General features: G+C 45.8%; 1 protein-coding gene across 7 annotated transcripts in view; it reads right to left on the bottom strand.

Annotated features, from left to right (window-relative positions):
* Nucleotides 1-19,715, bottom strand: part of ZBTB20 (zinc finger and BTB domain containing 20) — a 713,029-nt gene that overhangs the window by 319,500 nt on the left and 373,814 nt on the right. For 5 of the 7 annotated variants that reach the window (XM_072138925.1, XM_072138923.1, XM_072138924.1 and 2 more), the window contains one exon: nt 5,526-5,601. The exons of the other annotated variants lie outside the window; for them this stretch is intronic. The gene's annotated coding sequence lies outside the window, so the exon portion shown is untranslated. The remainder of the gene's footprint in view (nt 1-5,525; nt 5,602-19,715) is intronic. 7 annotated transcript variants of the gene reach the window in all.

Genomic DNA, 19,715 nt, shown 5'->3' with positions numbered 1-19,715 from the left:
AGGACTGCAGAGGAGGAAGGGGCTACACACAGGGACTGCAGAGGAGGAAGAGGCTACACACAAGGACTGCAGAGGAGGAAGGGGCTACACACAGGGACTGCAGAGGAGGAAGAGGCTACACACAAGGACTGCAGAGGAAGAGGCTACATACAGAGACTGTTGAGGAGGAAGAGGCTACACACAATTTCTGCAGAGGAGGAAGAGGCTACACACAGAGACTACAGGGGAGGAAGAGGCTACACACAGAGACTGTTGAGGAGGAAGAGGCTACACACAGGGACTGCAGAGGAGGAAGAGGCTACACACAAGGACTGCAGAGGAAGAGGCTACATACAGAGACTGTTGAGGAGGAAGAGGCTACACACAGAGACTGCAGAGGAGGAAGAGGCTACACACAGAGACTGTTGAGGAGGAAGAGGCTACACACAATTTCTGCAGAGGAGGAAGAGGCTACACACAGAGACTGCAGAGGAAGAGGCTACACACAAGGCCTGCAGAGGAGGAAGAGGCTACACACACGGACTACAGAGGAGGAAGAGGCTACACACAGAGACTACAGAGGAGGAAGGGGCTACACACAGAGACTGCAGAGGAGGAAGAGGCTACACACAGGGACTGCAGAGGAGGAAGAGGCTACACACAGGGTCTGCAGAGGAGGAAGAGGCTACACACAGGGACTGCAGAGGAGGAAGAGGCTACACACAGGGACTACAGAGAAGGAAGAGACTACACACAAGGACTGCACCCTTATGACTTAAAGAACAGCTCATCTGTAAGTTCTGGATGGATTTTGAAGAGGAGTAGCGGAGCTTCTGTACATAATGAAGGGTCTATGTCACAAGAGTGAAGGATTTCTAAATTGTTTCTGCTTTATGAGATATGACAAATGTTCATAACTACAAGCACATTGTGCGCGCTCCATTCATCACAATATTAAGTGCATTCTCTGCGCTGTGAAGGTCAACTTCTAATGAGGATGAATCTTTCCTCCCCCTACCCCATCAAACATTTAATGGCAACAGAGTGGGCCCCTGCTAAATTTTAACATCATCCCCAAATATTACCTGACCAGCGAACAATAGGCCCTGGTGAGGGGCGGGGAGCGTCTATTCACAGGCGCTGTGCATCCAGACTGCAGATTTTGGAAGTCGGTGACTCATTTCATTGTGCACCTAAATAGCGATACTGTACACCATGTACCATTGTCCCGCTGTATCCTTGAAGAGCGAAACAAAGGGTGACGGGAGGAGTGCGATCTGGTGCTTTATCCAAATGCAGAGTTGTAGTCGCCAAAATCACTGCTAACGGTCCACACTGAGTTCTCCTCCATCCTCATTGTCCCAATATTAGCAGCTGGGAGGATGGTGGAAAATGGTGCATGGACCAAGGTCAGGACTACTATAGAAGAGACTAAGTAGAATCCATTTATTATTGGATGCACCTATTGATGGACCTCTAATCTCTGTATCAGTAATAGAAGTACCTATAATCTCTGTATCAGTAATAGATGGACCTCTAATCTCTGTATCAGTAATAGATGGACCTCTAATCTCTGTATCAGTAATAGATGGACCTATAATCTCTGTATCAGTAACAGATGGACCTATAATCTCTGTATCAGTAACAGATGGACCTATAATCTCTGTATCAGTAATAGATGGACCTATAATCTCTGTATCAGTAATAGATGAACCTATAATCTCTGTATCAGTAATAGATGGACCTATGAACTCTGTATCAGTAATAGATGGACCTATAATCTCTGTATCAGTAATAGAAGTACCTATAATCTCTGTATCAGTAATAGATGGACCTATAATCTCTGTATCAGTAATAGATGGACCTATAATCTCTGTATCAGTAATAGAAGGACCTATAATCTCTGTATCAGTAATAGATGGACCTATAATCTCTGTATCAGTAATAGATGGACCTATAATCTCTGTATCAGTAATAGATGGACCTATAATCTCTATATCAGTAACAGATGGACCTATAATCTCTGTATCAGTATCAGATGGACCTATAATCTCTGTATCGGTAATAGATGGACCTATAATCTCTATATCAGTAACAAATGAACCTATAATCTCTGTATCAGTAATAGATGGACCTATAATCTCTGTATCAGTAACAGATGGACCTATAATCTCTGTATCAGTAATAGATGGACCTATAATCTCTGTATCAGTAACAGATGGACCTATAATCTCTGTATCAGTAATAGATGGACCTATAATCTCTGTATCAGTAATAGATGGACCTATAATCTCTGTATCAGTAATAGAAGTACTTATAATCTCTGTATCAGTAATAGAAGTACCTATAATCTCTGTATCAGTAATAGATAGACCTATAATCTCTGTATCAGTAACAGATGGATCTATAATCTCTGTATCAGTAATAGAAGTACCTATAATCTCTGTATCAGTAACAGATGGACCTATAATCTCGGTATCAGTAACAGATGGACCTATAATCTCTGTATCAGTAATTGATGGACCTATAATCTCGGTATCAGTAACAGATGGATATAATCTCTATATCAGTAATAGATGGACCTATAATCTCTGTATCAGTAATAGATGGACCTATAATCTCTGTACCAGTAACAGATGGACCTATAATCTCTGTATCAGTAATAGATGGACCTATAATCTCTGTATCAGTAATAGATGGACCAATAATCTCGGTATCTGATGATAGATACTGACCCCTATATGCTACATGCTGAGCAAGAAGGGGATTCCCAAGAGACTATTACATAAAAATCACTAAAATGACTGAAAAGTAACAATAACAATCCTTCAGTAAGTTCAGTGATTTTGGTTACAATGTATCCATGGAATCCTCCATGGACTGAGCAGGAGACAGCGCTCCACACATAGACCAGCGCAGGGAAGATGGAGGCAGCGCTCATAGTGACGTCGGCTCTTGGGATCTACTTCTGGTTCCTGGAAGGTGTTTCTTACAATTCTATTTTACTTCTTAGTGTCGCTATGTAGATAAGATACATTAGGGCCGCACCTTAGGCCCCTGGCACCTGGTTGTGTGCTCACCAGGGCTGTACCCGGGGGTAGCATATGGCTCCTCACCCCTCTCCATTGTGGGTAATACGGCCATTGAATTGGATGACCATGATGGCACAGAAGGGTACAGTGGGGTACGTGAAGCACAAACCATCCCTAACACACAGGGCAAGATCTAGCGCAGCTATAGAGGGGGCATCACATCGCTACTATAGAGGGGGCACCGACCCTGATGGAACATCCACCACAATTTACCCCAATGATCCCAAAAGCCCCGGCAACTGTGACATAGTGCTACATTGTGTCACTACTGGCAACGGCTCGTGGGAATATTATTAGAGAAGTATATGACCGTTGTAGTATTCAACCAGAACCCTGCTGCACCTGGGGAGGTGGCTCAGAGCACAGCAGTGTGAGGACATGTCTCTGGTGCATTTATATCATCTACAATCCATATGCATGCATGTACAATGTAGCCTCCTCTAATAATAATATTAATTATAGTTATATTTATACAGGCAGCCCCCGGGTTACGTACAGGATCGGTTCTGTAGCTTCTTAAGTTGAATTTGTATGTAAGTCAGAACTGTATATTTTATAATTGTAATTTTTTTTGGTCTCTGTGACAATTGTATTTTAAAAATATTTGGTTGTCATAAGAACCAGGAGCAACACTAAAGCTTCATTACAGACGCCTGTGATAACTGTTACAGCTGATTATAGTAGCCTAGGACTAAAGTACAATAACTTAACAACATCCAGAGGTCCGTTTGTAACTAGGGGTCGTCTGTAAGTCGGGTCTTCTTATGTAGGGGGCCGCCTGTATATAGAGATGATGGGAGTATCATACATTACAAATAAAAAGCACAAACAAGTACAACAGACACAAAACTAAAATAGACTTCTGTAAGTGGCGGGTGAACTCAAAATCCATATGGGCGGCTAGATGGAAGCATTAGGTGAGGGGGCACAGCAGTGTGAGGACACGCCCCCATTGCGCTTCTAAAAGCTACAATCCTGTAATGCAAGTCATTATATTTCACAGTCCTGCTGCTACCATCAACATTCACAAAGCTATATTTACACATATCTCAAGGGTTCAATGCCTAACACTGTCTAAAGAGAGTACAGAGCACAGCAGTGTGAGGACATACCCTCAGTGGACTTGTAAAAACCACAATCCTGCAGTACAAATCCATACTTCACAGTCCTGCTGCTACTATCAACATACACAAAGCTATGATTACACATATCTCCAGTGACAATGCCTAACACTGTCTGCAGAGAGCACAGCAGTGTGAGTACATTCCCGCTGTGCACTTGGAGAGCTACAAACCCATATTTCACAGTCCTGCTAACATCATGTACAAAGGTATGATTACATACCACTCCAAAACAATACAGATGGTCCCCGACTTACAGACGACCTCTAGTTACAGACAGACCTCTGGATGTTGGTAATTACTGTACTTCAGCCTTAGGCTACAATAATCAGCTGTAACAGTTATCACAGGCGTCTGTAAGGAAGATTTATTCTTAATCCTGATTCTTATGACAACCCAACATTTTTAAAATCCAATTGTCACAGAGACCAAAAAAAAATTATGACTGGGATTCCAATAATAAAGTGCACACATACAAACTCAACTTAAGAATAAACTTGCAGAACTGAACCTGTACGTAACCCGGGGACTGCCTGTACCTAACTCTGGCCACAGGGAGCACAGAGCACAGCAGTGTGAGGACATGCCTCCAAAGCACTTGTAAAAACTACAATCCTGAAATATAAATCCACTATTTTCACAGTCCTGCTGCTACTAGAAAATACATAAAGAACAAAGTTATCGAGTTTTTAAAAAAAAAACCCATATAATCTCTCCTTAGGATGGGAGATCAGTTTCAGACAAACAGAGGTTTGACGTCCCCTCCCGGGTGTCATCCGTCATGTGAGTGCGGCTTCCACCCTGCAGGGATGACACGTTCATCTATGAAGTGAATGGGGCTGATGTGTAATGCCAAGTACAACCACCGCGCTGTGTACAGCAGTGAAGAGCCTCTACTTCCTATTTTGGAAACCTCAGGCCTCCCCATCCACATCCTGACAATCCGCCTTTAATGCTGAATGTGCCAAAGTCTGGAGACGGCGGAGGATTCTGGGGAAGAAACTTCTCTGCGTCCTGTGTGATTGTACCTGCACGGACCCCTCGTTCTGGAGAGCGGTGGGCGGCGCGGTGACAATGCGGGGGGAACGCTTGGCGCATCAGTCAATGGTTTACGTGTAAATAAATGGAATAAAGCGGCACAAACAGCGGCACAAAGGAAGCGTCCGCTCCACAACCAGTTACATAGTTTCGAAAAATTGCAGGAATTTTCTGTTTGCTCATGTAACAACACGAGGTCGTTCTTCCTTCACCTCCGTCCAATTACTAAATTCTTTGTTTCATGCACACTAATAACGATGTGGAGAGGAACAAAGGTAAGGTCGCGGCTACTTACCCGGCTGGCGGCCGCTTTATCTCCCTGTTTTGTTAAGGTGCCGTGATTTCACTATCCGCGTGTAACTCCAGGCAGTCTGAAAGGAAACAGGTTAAAATATCTCTCCGTTATAATTGGTATTTCAGATTTAATTAAAAATTAAACTTTCATAATGTTTCACCATCCGAAGCGATGCACTATCAGTCAAGCGTGACTTTCCTTTTTTTTTTTTTTTGGTGACACAAAAAACTAAAGCTCTATTGTAGAATATATTTTATAATGAAAGAGGAGGAGGCGGAGGGGAAGATACAAAGAAAGAGGAGAAACACTGAAACAAAGAAAAAAGACAGATAATATTTTATTTCTTTTCTTTCTTTTTTTTTTTTTTTTGCCCCGAATAACAATTTACATATTTTACAAGGCTAAATGAGATGAATGTGTATAACTGCACCTGACAACCTGCATGTCACATCCCCCACCGCCACAGGTCTAGTACTTACATTATAGCAGTTATATTCCTGTACATAGGGGGCAGTATTATAGTAGTTATATTCCTGTACATAGGGGGCAGTATTATAGTAGTTATATTCTTGTACATAGGGGGCAGTATTATAGTAGTTATATTCTTGTACATAGGGGGCAGTATTATAGTAGTTATATTCTTGTACATAGGGGGCAGTATTATAGTAGTTATATTCATGTACATAGGGGGCAGTATTATAGTAGTTATATTCTTGTACATAGGGGGCAGTATTATAGTAGTTATATTCCTGTACATAGGGGGCAGTATTATAGTAGTTATATTCTTGTACATAGGGGGCAGTATTATAGTAGTTATATTCTTGTACATAGGGGGCAGTATTATAGTAGTTATATTCCTGTACATAGGGGCAGTATTATAGTAGTTATACTCCTGTACATAGGGGGCGGTATTATAGTAGTTATATTCTTGTACATAGGGGGCAGTATTATAGTAGTTATATTCCTGTACATAGGGGGCAGTATTATAGTAGTTATATTCCTGTACATAGGGGGCAGTATTATAGTAGTTATATTCTTGTACATAGGGGGCAGTATTATAGTAGTTATATTCCTGTACATAGGGGGCAGTATTATAGTAGTTATATTCCTGTACATAGGGGGCAGTATTATAGTAGTTATATTCTTGTACATAAGGGGCAGTATTATAGTAGTTATATTCCTGTACATAGGGGCAGTATTATAGTAGTTATATTCCTGTACATAGGGGGCAGTATTATAGTAGTTATATTCCTGTACATAGGGGGCAGTATTATAGTAGTTATATTCTTGTACATAGGGGGCAGTATTATAGTAGTTATATTCTTGTACATAGGGGGCAGTATTATAGTAGTTATATTCTTGTACATAGGGGGCAGTATTATAGTAGTTATATTCATGTACATAGGGGGCAGTATTATAGTAGTTATATTCTTGTACATAGGGGGCAGTATTATAGTAGTTATATTCCTGTACATAGGGGGCAGTATTATAGTAGTTATATTCTTGTACATAGGGGGCAGTATTATAGTAGTTATATTCTTGTACATAGGGGGCAGTATTATAGTAGTTATATTCCTGTACATAGGGGCAGTATTATAGTAGTTATACTCCTGTACATAGGGGGCGGTATTATAGTAGTTATATTCTTGTACATAGGGGGCAGTATTATAGTAGTTATATTCCTGTACATAGGGGGCAGTATTATAGTAGTTATATTCCTGTACATAGGGGGCAGTATTATAGTAGTTATATTCTTGTACATAGGGGGCAGTATTATAGTAGTTATATTCCTGTACATAGGGGGCAGTATTATAGTAGTTATATTCCTGTACATAGGGGGCAGTATTATAGTAGTTATATTCCTGTACATAGGGGGCAGTATTATAGTAGTTATATTCTTGTACATAGGGAGCAGTATTATAGTAGTTATATTCTTGTACATAGGGGGCAGTATTATAGTAGTTATATTCCTGTACATAGGGGGCAGTATTATAGTAGTTATATTCCTGTACATAAGGGGCAGTATTATAGTAGTTATATTCTTGTACATAGGAGGCAGTATTATAGTAGTTATATTCCTGTACATAGGGGGCAGTATTATAGTAGTTATATTCCTGTACATAGGGGGCAGTATTATAGTAGTTATATTCCTGTACATAAGGGGCAGTATTATAGTAGTTATATTCCTGTACATAGGGGGCAGTATTATATTAGTTCTATTCCTGTACATAGGGGCAGTATTATAGTAGTTATATCCTTGTACATAGGGGGCAGTATTATATTAGTTCTATTCCTGTACATAGGGGCAGTATTATAGTAGTTATATTCTTGTACATAGGGGGCAGTATTATAGTAGTTATATCCTTGTACATAGGGGGCAGTATTATATTAGTTCTATTCCTGTACATAGGGGCAGTATTATAGTAGTTATATTCCTGTACATAGGGGGCAGTATTATAGTAGTTATATTCTTGTACATAGGGGGCAGTATTATAGTAGTTATATTCTTGTACATAGGAGGCAGTATTATAGTAGTTATATTCTTTTACATAGGAGGCAGTATTATAGTAGTTATATTCCTGTACATAGGGGGCAGTATTATAGTAGTTATATTCCTGTACATAGGGGGCAGTATTATAGTAGTTATATTCCTGTACATAGGGGGCAGTATTATAGTAGTTATATTCTTGTACATAGGGGGCAGTATTATAGTAGTTATATTCCTGTACATAGGGGGCAGTATTATAGTAGTTATATTCCTGTACATAGGGGCAGTATTATAGTAGTTATATTCTTGTACATAGGGGGCAGTATTATAGTAGTTATATTCTTGTACATAGGGGCAGTATTATAGTAGTTATATTCTTGTACATAGGGGGCAGTATTATAGTAGTTATATTCTTGTACATAGGGGCAGTATTATAGTAGTTATATTCTTGTACATAGGGGGCAGTATTATAGTAGTTATATTCTTGTACATATGAGCAGTATTATAGTAGTTATATTCTTGTACATAGGGGCAGTATTATAGCAGTTATATTTGCAGGATGTACGGCTGTGTTATATATGATGTGTGTTTCTTATAAAGACCCTTCTACACACTGAAATCTCTATAAGGCAGGATTCACACAACCGGTGCCCGCCGTACCGTAGCACGGCTGGCACACGGCAGCGCGCGGGGAGAGGAGGAGGGGGAGAGCGCTGCTCACCCCCGCCCCTCTCCATAGGGATATATGGCGCACGGCGCCATATGCCCTGAAAAAATAGGACATGTCCTATTTTTTCACGGGGCACGGAGCAATACGTGTGCTGCACCGTACCGCTCCCATAGGGCGCCGCACGCCCATTGCCGTCTATGGGGGACGTATATCGGCCGTATATAAGTCAGCCGTATATACGTCCCCCTTGCGGTAGTGTGAATGCAGCCTAACTGGTGTAATGTCTGAGCTGATGGGGTTAGGGTTAGGGTACACAGGTGCCGCTGTTCTGACCACAGACATCTTGCGCTGACATTGTCTCATTGCTCTTTCTGCACAATGTCTGTGGTGAGTTGTATAGTAGAGACGTGGCATCGTATAGTGAGCGGAGAGGATGAGGAGACACACGGTGCTCCCATCAAGTGTCCTGGAACAGTAAACAAACAAGCAGCGGGGTTTGGCTAGAAAACACTGATTGCTAAATATTATCCACCCAAAAAACATGTGCCGTGCTGGTATGTGACACTAAACATTCACTCAAAGACGATATCATCCCAAAAGAACGAGGCCGGAGACCAATCAATCCCCTGCACAGCAGGAACATGTAAGTAGGGTAAAGGAGCTGCCACACGGTGCACAATGAGGGGGTAAGCCGCTTATATCGGTGCCTATGGCACAGGACACAGGATAGCGGCTATTGGCCCTAATCTACATAACTCTATGTGAAGGATTAGGGCCTCCACTAGTCCTAAAGACAAGACACCTTGCCATCAGCATTGCCGCACTCGCAGGTACTCCTTCTATTTCCCCAAAATGATGTATATTTTACTTATCCTAAAAATCATCCATAAAACCCCTGAGATTGGGCTTGCTGCATCTTTGTACTTAAAAGAAAGAGGCCACTGCCAGAGGTGGAGGACACGAGGGTCTGGAGGAGGACTGAGGAGTCTGTGTGGAGAAGACAAGGTGGCAAAGTGGTCTGAACGGAACCAGAGGGGTCTCACTTGGAAGGGAGGCATCTAGGGGTGGGTAGAGGGCTCTGGAGGAAGCCTGGGGGTTTGAAAGGAAAAGAGGAGTTGAGGGGGGAAGAGGGATCTTGATGAGGACTGAGGGATCCTGATGGGAAAGACAAAGTGAGAAAGGGGCATGAATGTGAATAGAGAAATAAGACTAAGACTGTAGAGGGGACAGAAGGGTCTGGAAGAAGAATGAGGCTTGTGGAGGGGACAGAGGGTCTGAATGAAGACTGTGGCTTGTGGAGGGGACGGAGGGTCTGGAAGAAGACTGAGGCTTGTGGAGGCGACAGAGGGTCTGGAAGAAGACTGAGACTTGTGGAGGGGACAGAGGGTCGAGAAGAAGACTGAGACTTGTGGAGGGGACAGAGGGTCTGGAAGAAGACTGGGGCTTGTGGAGGGGACAGAGGGTCTGGAAGAAGACTGAGGCTTGTGGAGGGGACAGGGGGTCTGGAAGAAGACTGAGGCTTGTGGAGGGGACAGGGGGGTCTGGGAGAAGACTTGGGCTTGTGGAGGGGACAGGGGGGTCTGGAAGAAGACTTGGGCTTGTGGAGGGGACAGGGGGGTCTGGAAGAAGACTGAGGCTAGTGGATGGGACAGAGGGTCTGGAAGAAGACTGAGGCTAGTGGATGGGACAGGGGGTCTGGAAGAAGACTGAGGCTTGTGGAGGGGACAGGGGGTCTGGAAGAAGACTGGGGCTTGTGGAGGGGACAGAGGGTCTGGAAGAAGACTGAGGCTTGTGGAGGGGACAGGGGGTCTGGAAGAAGACTGAGGCTTGTGGAGGGGACAGGGGGCCTGGAAGAAGACTGAGGCTTGTGGAGGGGACAGGGGGTCTGGAAGAAGACTGAGGCTAGTGGAGGGGGTAGGGGGTCTGGAAGAAGACTGGGGCTTGTGGAGGGGACAGGGGGGTCTGGAAGAAGACTGGGGCTTGTGGAGGGGACAGAGGGTCTGGAAGAAGACTGAGGCTTGTGGAGGGGACAGGGGGTCTGGAAGAAGACTGAGGCTTGTGGAGGGGACAGGGGGCCTGGAAGAAGACTGAGGCTTGTGGAGGGGACAGGTGGGTCTGGAAGAAGACTGGGGCTTGTGGAGGGGACAGGGGGGTCTGGAAGAAGACTGGGGCTTGTGGAGGGGACAGAGGGTCTGGAAGAAGACTGAGGCTTGTGGAGGGGACAGGGGGTCTGGAAGAAGACTGAGGCTTGTGGAGGGGACAGGGGGCCTGGAAGAAGACTGAGGCTTGTGGAGGGGACAGGTGGGTCTTGAAGAAGACTGGGGCTTGTGGAGGGGACAGGGGGGTCTGGAAGAAGACTGGGGCTTGTGGAGGGGACAGAGGGTCTGGAAGAAGACTGAGGCTTGTGGAGGGGACAGGGGGTCTAGAAGAAGACTGAGGCTTGTGGAGGGGACAGGGGGCCTGGAAGAAGACTGGGGCTTGTGGAGGGGACAGGGGGGTCTGGAAGAATACTGAGGCTTGTGGAGGGGACAGGTGGGTCTTGAAGAAGACTGGGGCTTGTGGAGGGGACAGGGGGTGTGGAAGAAGACTGAGGCTTGTGGAGGGGACAGGGGGGTCTGGAAGAAGACTGAGGCTTGTGGAAGGGACAGAAGGGTCTGGAAGAAGACCGAGGCTTGTGGAAGGGACGGAGGGGTCTAAAAGAAGACTGAGGCTTGTGGAGGGGACAGGGGGGTCTGGAAGAAGACTGAGGCTTGTGGAGGGGACAGAGGGTCTGGTCTAATCTTCTGCACTAAATACAACTTCACCAGCCAGATGAAGCCATCAGTCTTGTCATCCTATCCTAGCATCTCCATTGCACTCCATACTGTACTTCCATTACCAAAAAGAAAAAAAAAGTGATATAAATCCCCAGTTCATATCCCCACTAGATTAATCTCAGCATGACGCAAGTAACTCAGAGCCGGAGTGGATTCTTTGATATTTTCGTGAATGGTGCAATGTGACCTGTAATTGCCATTGGGGGATATAAATCGATGCAGCATATGTCGCCTGTGCCAGGCCTGCTCTAAGTTCCCATAGAAGATACTGATCAGGGGCTGTAATGCTGAAATGTTCATTTTGCCTCTCCCCGGCTGCCCCGAGCCTGGTGTCATCTCTCACAGCTCAAATTCTATCCAGCAAACAACATTATGGAGCCATTAAGGAGCAGAATCTCGTTACATCGCATTGTATGTGCGTCTCCGGCCCCAGCCAGCAGCGGCTTCTGCAAGTGCAATAAACACAAAATTAGCCGCGGTGTAACACCTTCTGCGCCATTCTAACAGGCGCTCTATAATTTAATATCTGTTTAATAGCGCTGTCTTTAAGGCGGCTATGTTGCCATTGTAAGCAGTTACAGGGGCGGCAAGGGATTCATTGCTCAGTGCCAATAAAGAAAGACAAGAGGAGGTAAAAATATGGGAGAAACTTACAATCTCACCTCTGCGACTCCCAAACTCCATGAAGGTGGAACATATTTCATCTGCGTGCGGCTTAAAGGCACAGACAGAAGATATTCGGCAACTAAGGAGCAACTTAGGAAAGCGACTGCTATTCATGACACATAAAACAACATGTACTAGAAGCTGAAATGCATGATCGCAGCAAATTTTATTGGAAATGTGTCCTATTATTTTTCCAAATATGGCGACGCATGAGGCAGAGCTGAAGGTGTCTTTGTTTCCTTGTATTAAGGGATGAGACAAATCCGACTCGTTTGTAAGGTGTATGGGTGCTGTCTCCTAAGGAGGCCATAAGGTCGGACACTTGGCCTGTTTGCGGCTCACTTATAATTAAGTGAATAGCACCTAGATGCAATACCAAGCACAGCCACAATAATGTGTACGGCACTGTTCTTGGTAGACCATATAATGGCTGTAGGCTCACTTGAACACTGCAGATGAATAGAGGGGTATTGGATTGGACCACCATTGATCTGACAATGATAACAATCTGTAATTCTGTAATGGCACCTTGCACAGACCCACACTCATCCCTTTTCAGGGTTTGCCGAGTCCCCGCATGCTCCTGGGTCCATGTCACCTGCTCCCTAAGATGCAGACTTATTTCTTACTCTCTAATTTAATGGATCAGTACATCCAGTTCTAATGTGGTCCCTGCCTATCCTTGCCCACTTCTGATTTTACATTCTGCTCTGAAGATGGCCCCAGCTTGATCTGAATGTGATCCATATCTGCTTACTTTGACCTCGGGCTCTGCCTTGGATTTTTGCTGTTGCCACCAGCCCTGACCTAGAACTTGTGAGATTCTGTTGGATTTGCTTCCTGTAGACTATTCATTGAAAATCCTCTGCCTGATCCCTGCTGCTTCGGACCTGCCCAGACCAGTTATAACCTACACTTGGACTACACTGGGGACCCTGAGCCCCCATCATGTCAAGTCAAGATCTTTGTAAAGGGTGAAAACCGATGTGGACACCGCCCTTTTGGCTAAAGCCTGATCAGTAAGTTGGCACCGCGTCTCCACAAGTCGCTATCTGTTCCCCCTACACATATGTGATTGATTGTGAAATCCCCCATTAATGTTCTCACATTGGTGCACACTTCTAGATTATCGCCATTATCTACGCATAACACGAGTTAAGTGTTCCGTTAATTTGAGGCAAATTCTTGTGAATGGATGCAGATTCACCTCCGACTGTCTCTGCAGAAGGTGCACAGATCTGTCTTTTCAATGAATTATAAATCTTTCCACAACCTAAAAAATTCATCACATTTTCTGCAGATGTTAAGCCCCGGAGCTATGGAAGACGTTGCACCTGCAATCCACCTGAGAAGACACTGAAGATGCTATTTGCTACTGGAGTCTCGGAGAAACCAAACGGAAAACTTCACCAGTCCCCCCCCCACCTCTCCAAGATTCAGGATGGGTAACGGGGCACTTGTATAATGGGGCGAGGCTGGGGATACAACTCCTCCAGTCCTCACATAATTCTGCACTGATGATAGCTCTGTGTAAGAAGTGCAGCAATTCAGTAATGTTATCTCCCATGATGCTTCATCTCTATATGTCTGTCACTATACTAACAAAGAGGAGGCAAATATAGACCCCAGTTCTTTCTCTAGTGAAATATTCTCCAGTAGGTTCCAGGTCACTTTGGTTCTACCTCTTTACATACAGTTCCCTAAATAGCTCCTTCCCCTCTGGCAGGTGATAAAGGGGTTCTGCCGCCAGGTTAACACCCCTGATCTACAAGGGTCTGCTCCATTGATGTCCAGAGTCCTCAGGTGGATGGAGAAGTGGTGTGAATACTTGACTTGCAATCCTGACACTTCCATGGAAAAGTGGGAGTCCTGGAAATAGCACCGGTGTGAGCAGAGCCATGGATGATGATGGAGACCTGCGCTCTGCACTCTAGGTGCACTTTTGGGGACTATTAGCCCCTCTTCTACTGATCACCGTCAGGCGCTCGTTCTCCTCCCATCGAGGGGGGAAGCGTCTAAAGTGATACAGTCAGTAGGTTCTCAGTCAGTCTCCTTCCCCTTATGGCATCTGTAAATTGTGTATCAAACCTTTCAAGAAACTTTTCGAAAATCAGTAGCCCCCTGTGTGTACACGAGGAGTCCTGCGTGCGCTCAGCATTGGTCTCAGAGCTGATCCCCCTCTTCTTTGTAAACCTCAGTCTCTGTGTCTTACTAACAAGATGAAAGTCAGCAAAGTGAGACATTAGAGGAAAGGAGGAAGGAAGAGACAAAGTGGATGAGGAAACATCGGCTCTGATAGCTCAGCTCTGGTCCTGGATGTGGAGGCGGTGAGTGCAGCCTGGCCACAGCCCTTCATGTTATCTCTGGTATAAAGGATAATAATACTGTAAGAGGAAAGCGCCTCCTCCCACAGGTGGAAGAGTCACTGGTGACACGGAGGACGCGCTGCCGATGGAGATGACATCCTGACGCAAACTTTAATTAAAGTTTTACAGTTGATGGGGGATTTGTGTCTCATCAGCTTCACCTGTGATGGGGCGCGGGCGACACGTAAAACCTGATGGCTTCTCTGTCAGCGGTGAAAGTGCAATGAGATAAAGTCTGGCTGCTCACATTTACATCCTGAATGTCACCGCAGCGGCAGGAATATCGCACGGGGGAACGGATCAATGAGGAGAAGCTCAGACGCATCTAATATACAATATAACATACACTGAGGCATCGTTACAGTGTAACAGCGCAGGGAAGATCCCTACCCCCTACCCTGCGCATAGAAGGTAAGTGTCTGCACTGCCACAGCCTCATAGATAGATATCACAGGTAGATATCGCCCCATTCTCCAGCAGGTAGATATCGCCCCATTCTCCAGCAGGTAGATATCGCCCCATTCTCCAGCAGGTAGATATCCCCCCATTCTCCAGCAGGTAGATATCCCCCCATTCTCCAGCAGGTAGATATCGCCCCATTCTCCAGCAGGTAGATATCGCCCCATTCTCCAGCAGGTAGATATCGCCCCATTCTCCAGCAGGTAGATATCACCCCATTCTCCAGCAGGTAGATATCACCCCATTCTCCAGCAGGTAGATATCGCCCCATTCTCCAGCAGGTAGATATCGCCCCATTCTCCAGCAGGTAGATATCGCCCCATTCTCCAGCAGGTAGATATCGCCCTATTCTCCAGCAGGTAGATATCACCCCATTCTCCAGCAGGTAGATATCGCCCTATTCTCCAGCAGGTAGATATCACCCCATTCTCCAGCAGGTAGATATCGCCCCATTCTCCAGCAGATAGATATCGCCCTATTCTCCAGCAGGTAGATATCGCCCCATTCTCCAGCAGGTAGATATCGCCCCATTCTCCAGCAGGTAGATATCCCCCCATTCTCCAGCAGGTAGATATCCCCCCATTCTCCAGCAGATAGATATCGCCCTATTCTCCAGCAGGTAGATATCGCCCCATTCTCCAGCAGGTAGATATCGCCCCATTCTCCAGCAGGTAGATATCGCCCCATTCTCCAGCAGGTAGATATCGCCCCATTCTCCAGCAGGTAGATATCGCCCCATTCTCCAGCAGGTAGATATCACCCTAATCTCCAGCAGGTAGATATCGCCCCATTCTCCAGCAGGTAGATATCGCCCCATTCTCCAGCAGGTAGATATCGCCCCATTCTCCAGCAGGTAGATATCGCCCCATTCTCCAGCAGGTAGATATCGCCCCATTCTCCAGCAGGTAGATATCGCCCCATTCTCCAGCAGGTAGATATCACCCTAATCTCCAGCAGGTAGATAACGTGCCCCTCCCCTGTGCATAGAAGGTAAGTGACTGCACTGCAATGGCCTCAGTTGTTGTCCTGATTGTTTCCACATCACCCACATCACCCATAATAGCTGAGCTCTGGTGTGGTCAGATGATAATGTATACAATGTATTCCTGTGCTGCAGTACTGTGATGATATCACGCTATAATTACTTTATAAGATTATATAATAAGTGAGGTGCATGTTTCCTGCAGGTAATTGTCGGCTTAGGCGTCTAGACAAAGGTGCATGAAGGCCTCGCGCCTCCGCCTCCCGCAGCACATCACTTCACTCACTCTTCACCTAATGAAAGTAACAAGTCTTCCTTACACACAAGTTCATTGTATAATGTATTTTCCTGCTGCAGAAAATGAGAAGAATAAATAAAGTTCCATCTTCCAGCAGAAGCATCGGGCGGATAATCGTGGATATAATACGCGGTGTATTAACCAGCGGTGCAGGTTCTAGCATCACACCCCCCCCCCCATGGAGATACATCCTATGATGTGGGACTACAGGATACATGCTCTGGGGTGGACACAGGGTCCTGATGCTCTGGGGTCACCAGTGCCATGCTCCAGGGATCCAGCAATGGAGGTTCCTCCATCACCTGTGTCTGATATTACAGCTCAGCTCCTTCTAAGTGAATGGGTCAGGATACAGAACCCCACACAACCTGATCATGGAAACCTCTAATCCCCTAATTGCCCGCTGATTCCCTCTCGCCATGACTCCTGTTACTCCCTACTTATCGCTCTTCCACTTACTAAACCCTCTGCTCTACAATCTATTCTTTATGTAGCAGCCAGAATAGTCTACCAATGCTGATGCTACGCGGACGCCTCCAGTCTGTATCAGTCCCTGCAGCGGCTGCTCATCACCTTCTGTATCCCATTCATAGTATTATGTGCAGCACCTCCCGACCTCTCTGCCCTCATCCGAGTCTATCGCCCCTGCTCTTCCATTGTCCAGTGATATAAGATACTTTCCAAACTCCAGGACTTCTCTCAAGCTGCCCCCATTCCCTGGGATGCCCTACCTCCCACTCAGATTAATACTTAACTGCCGAAATTCTCTAAGAACCCATATTTCAGGCAGAGCAGTCACATAACTTTTCCTTTCTTTTCTCTAGTCCTCCACTGATTTCTCCACTAGTCTAGGTCCTCACCATTTTATACCATTAAACCGGTTTCTCTGCAGACCTATCTCCCCAGTTTTATTCAGCATTATTTATCTATTTTTTTATAATTGTATCATTTAAAGAATGGCTGGACAATTGTATATGTCAATTTATGTGCCCCCCCCCCCCCTCATCCTCATAGACTGTAAGCTCTTGTGTCCTCCCTCATCCTCATAGACTGTAAGCTCTTGTGTCACCCCCTCATCCTCATAGACTGTAAGCTCTTGTGTCACCCCCTCATCCTCATAGACTGTAAGCTCTTGTGTCACCCCCTCATCCTCATAGACTGTAAGCTCTTGTGTCCTCCCTCATCCTCATAGACTGTAAGCTCTTGTGTCACCCCCTCATCCTCATAGACTGTAAGCTCTTGTGTCCTCCCTCATCCTCATAGACTGTAAGCTCTTGTGTCACCCCCTCATCCTCATAGACTGTAAGCTCTTGTGTCACCCCCTCATCCTCATAGACTGTAAGCTCTTGTGTCACCCCCTCATCCTCATAGACTGTAAGCTCTTGTGTCACCCCTCATCCTCATAGACTGTAAGCTCTTGTGTCCTCCCTCATCCTCATAGACTGTAAGCTCTTGTGTCATCCCCTCATCCTCATAGACTGTAAGCTCTTGTGTCCCCCCTCATCCTCATAGACTGTAAGCTCTTGTGTCACCCCCTCATCCTCATAGACTGTAAGCTCTTGTGTCACCTCCTCATCCTCATAGACTGTAAGCTCTTGTGTCCCCCTCATCCTCATAGACTGTAAGCTCTTGTGTCCCCCTTATCCTCATAGACTGTAAGCTCTTGTGTCCCCTCCTCATCCTCATAGACTGTAAGCTCCTGTGTCCCCTCCTCATCCTCATAGACTGTAAGCTCTTGTGCCCCCCTCATCCTCATAGACTGTAAGCTCTTGTGTCACCCCCTCATCCTCATAGACTGTAAGCTCTTGTATCACCCCCTCATCCTCATAGACTGTAAGCCCTTGTGTCTCCTCCTCATAGACTGTAAGCTCTTGTGTCACCCTCTCATCCTCACAGACTGTAAGCTCTTGTGTCCCTCCTCATCCTCATAGACTGTAAGCTCTTGTGTCCTCCCCTCATCCTCATAGACTGTAAGCTCTTGTGTCACCCCCTCATCCTCATAGACTGTAAGCTCTTGTGTCTCCTCCTCATCCTCATGGACTGTAAGCTCTTGTGTCACCCCCTCATCCTCATAGACTGTAAGCTCTTGTGTCACCCCTCATCCTCATAGACTGTAAGCTCTTGTGTCACCCCCTCATCCTCATAGATTGTAAGCTCGTGTCACCCCCTCATCCTCATAGACTGTAAGCTCTTGTGTCCCTCCTCATCCTCATAGACTGTAAGCTCTTGTGTCACCCCCTCATCCTCATAGACTGTAAGCTCTTGTGTCACCCCCTCATCCTCATAGACTGTAAGCTCTTGTGTCACCCCCTCATCCTCATAGACTATAAGCTCTTGTGTCACCCCCTCATCCTCATAGACTGTAAGCTCTTGTGTCACCCCCTCATCCTCATAGACTGTAAGCTCTTGTGTCACCCCCTCATCCTCATAGACTGTAAGCTATTGTGTCCCTCCTCATCCTCATAGACTGTAAGCTCTTGTGTCACCCCCTCATCCTCATAGACTGTAAGCTCTTGTGTCACCCCCTCATCCTCATAGACTGTAAGCTCTTGTGTCACCCCCTCATCCTCATAGACTATAAGCTCTTGTGTCACCCCCTCATCCTCATAGACTGTAAGCTCTTGTGTCACCCCCTCATCCTCATAGACTGTAAGCTCTTGTGTCCCCCTCATCCTCATAGACTGTAAGCTCTTGTATCACCCCCTCATCCTCATAGACTGTAAGCTCTTGTATCACCCCCTCATCCTCATAGATTGTAAGCTCTTGTGTCACCCCCTCATCCTCATAGATTGTAAGCTCTTGTGTCACCCCCTCATCCTCATAGACTGTAAGCTCTTGTGTCGCCCTCTCATCCTCATAGACTGTAAGCTCTTGTGTCTCCTCCTCATCCTCATAGACTGTAAGCTCTTGTGTCCCCCCTCATCCTCATAGACTGTAAGCTCTTGTGTCACCCCCTCATCCTCATAGACTGTAAGCTCTTGTGTCCCCTCCTCATCCTCATAGACTGTAAGCTCTTGTGTCCTCCTCATCCTCATAGACTGTAAGCTCTTGTGTCACCCCCTCATCCTCATAGACTGTAAGCTCTTGTGTCCTCCTCATCCTCATAGACTGTAAGCTCTTGTGTCCTCCTCATCCTCATAGACTGTAAGCTCTTGTGTCACCCCCTCATCCTCATAGACTGTAAGCTCTTGTGTCACCCCCTCATCCTCATAGACTGTAAGCTCTTGTGTCCCCCTCATCCTCATAGACTGTAAGCTCTTGTGTCACCTCCTCATCCTCATAGACTGTAAGCTCTTGTGTCACCCCCTCATCCTCATAGACTGTAAGCTCTTGTGTCACCTCCTCATCCTCATAGACTGTAAGCTCTTGTGTCACCCCCTCATCCTCATAGACTGTAAGCTCTTGTGTCACCCACTCATCCTCATAGACTGTAAGCTCTTGTGTC

The sequence above is a fragment of the Engystomops pustulosus genome, chromosome 2 (genome assembly GCF_040894005.1).
Source record: "Engystomops pustulosus chromosome 2, aEngPut4.maternal, whole genome shotgun sequence".
NCBI lineage: Eukaryota > Metazoa > Chordata > Amphibia > Anura > Leptodactylidae > Engystomops > Engystomops pustulosus.
This window is presented reverse-complemented; position numbering and strand designations above follow the sequence as displayed.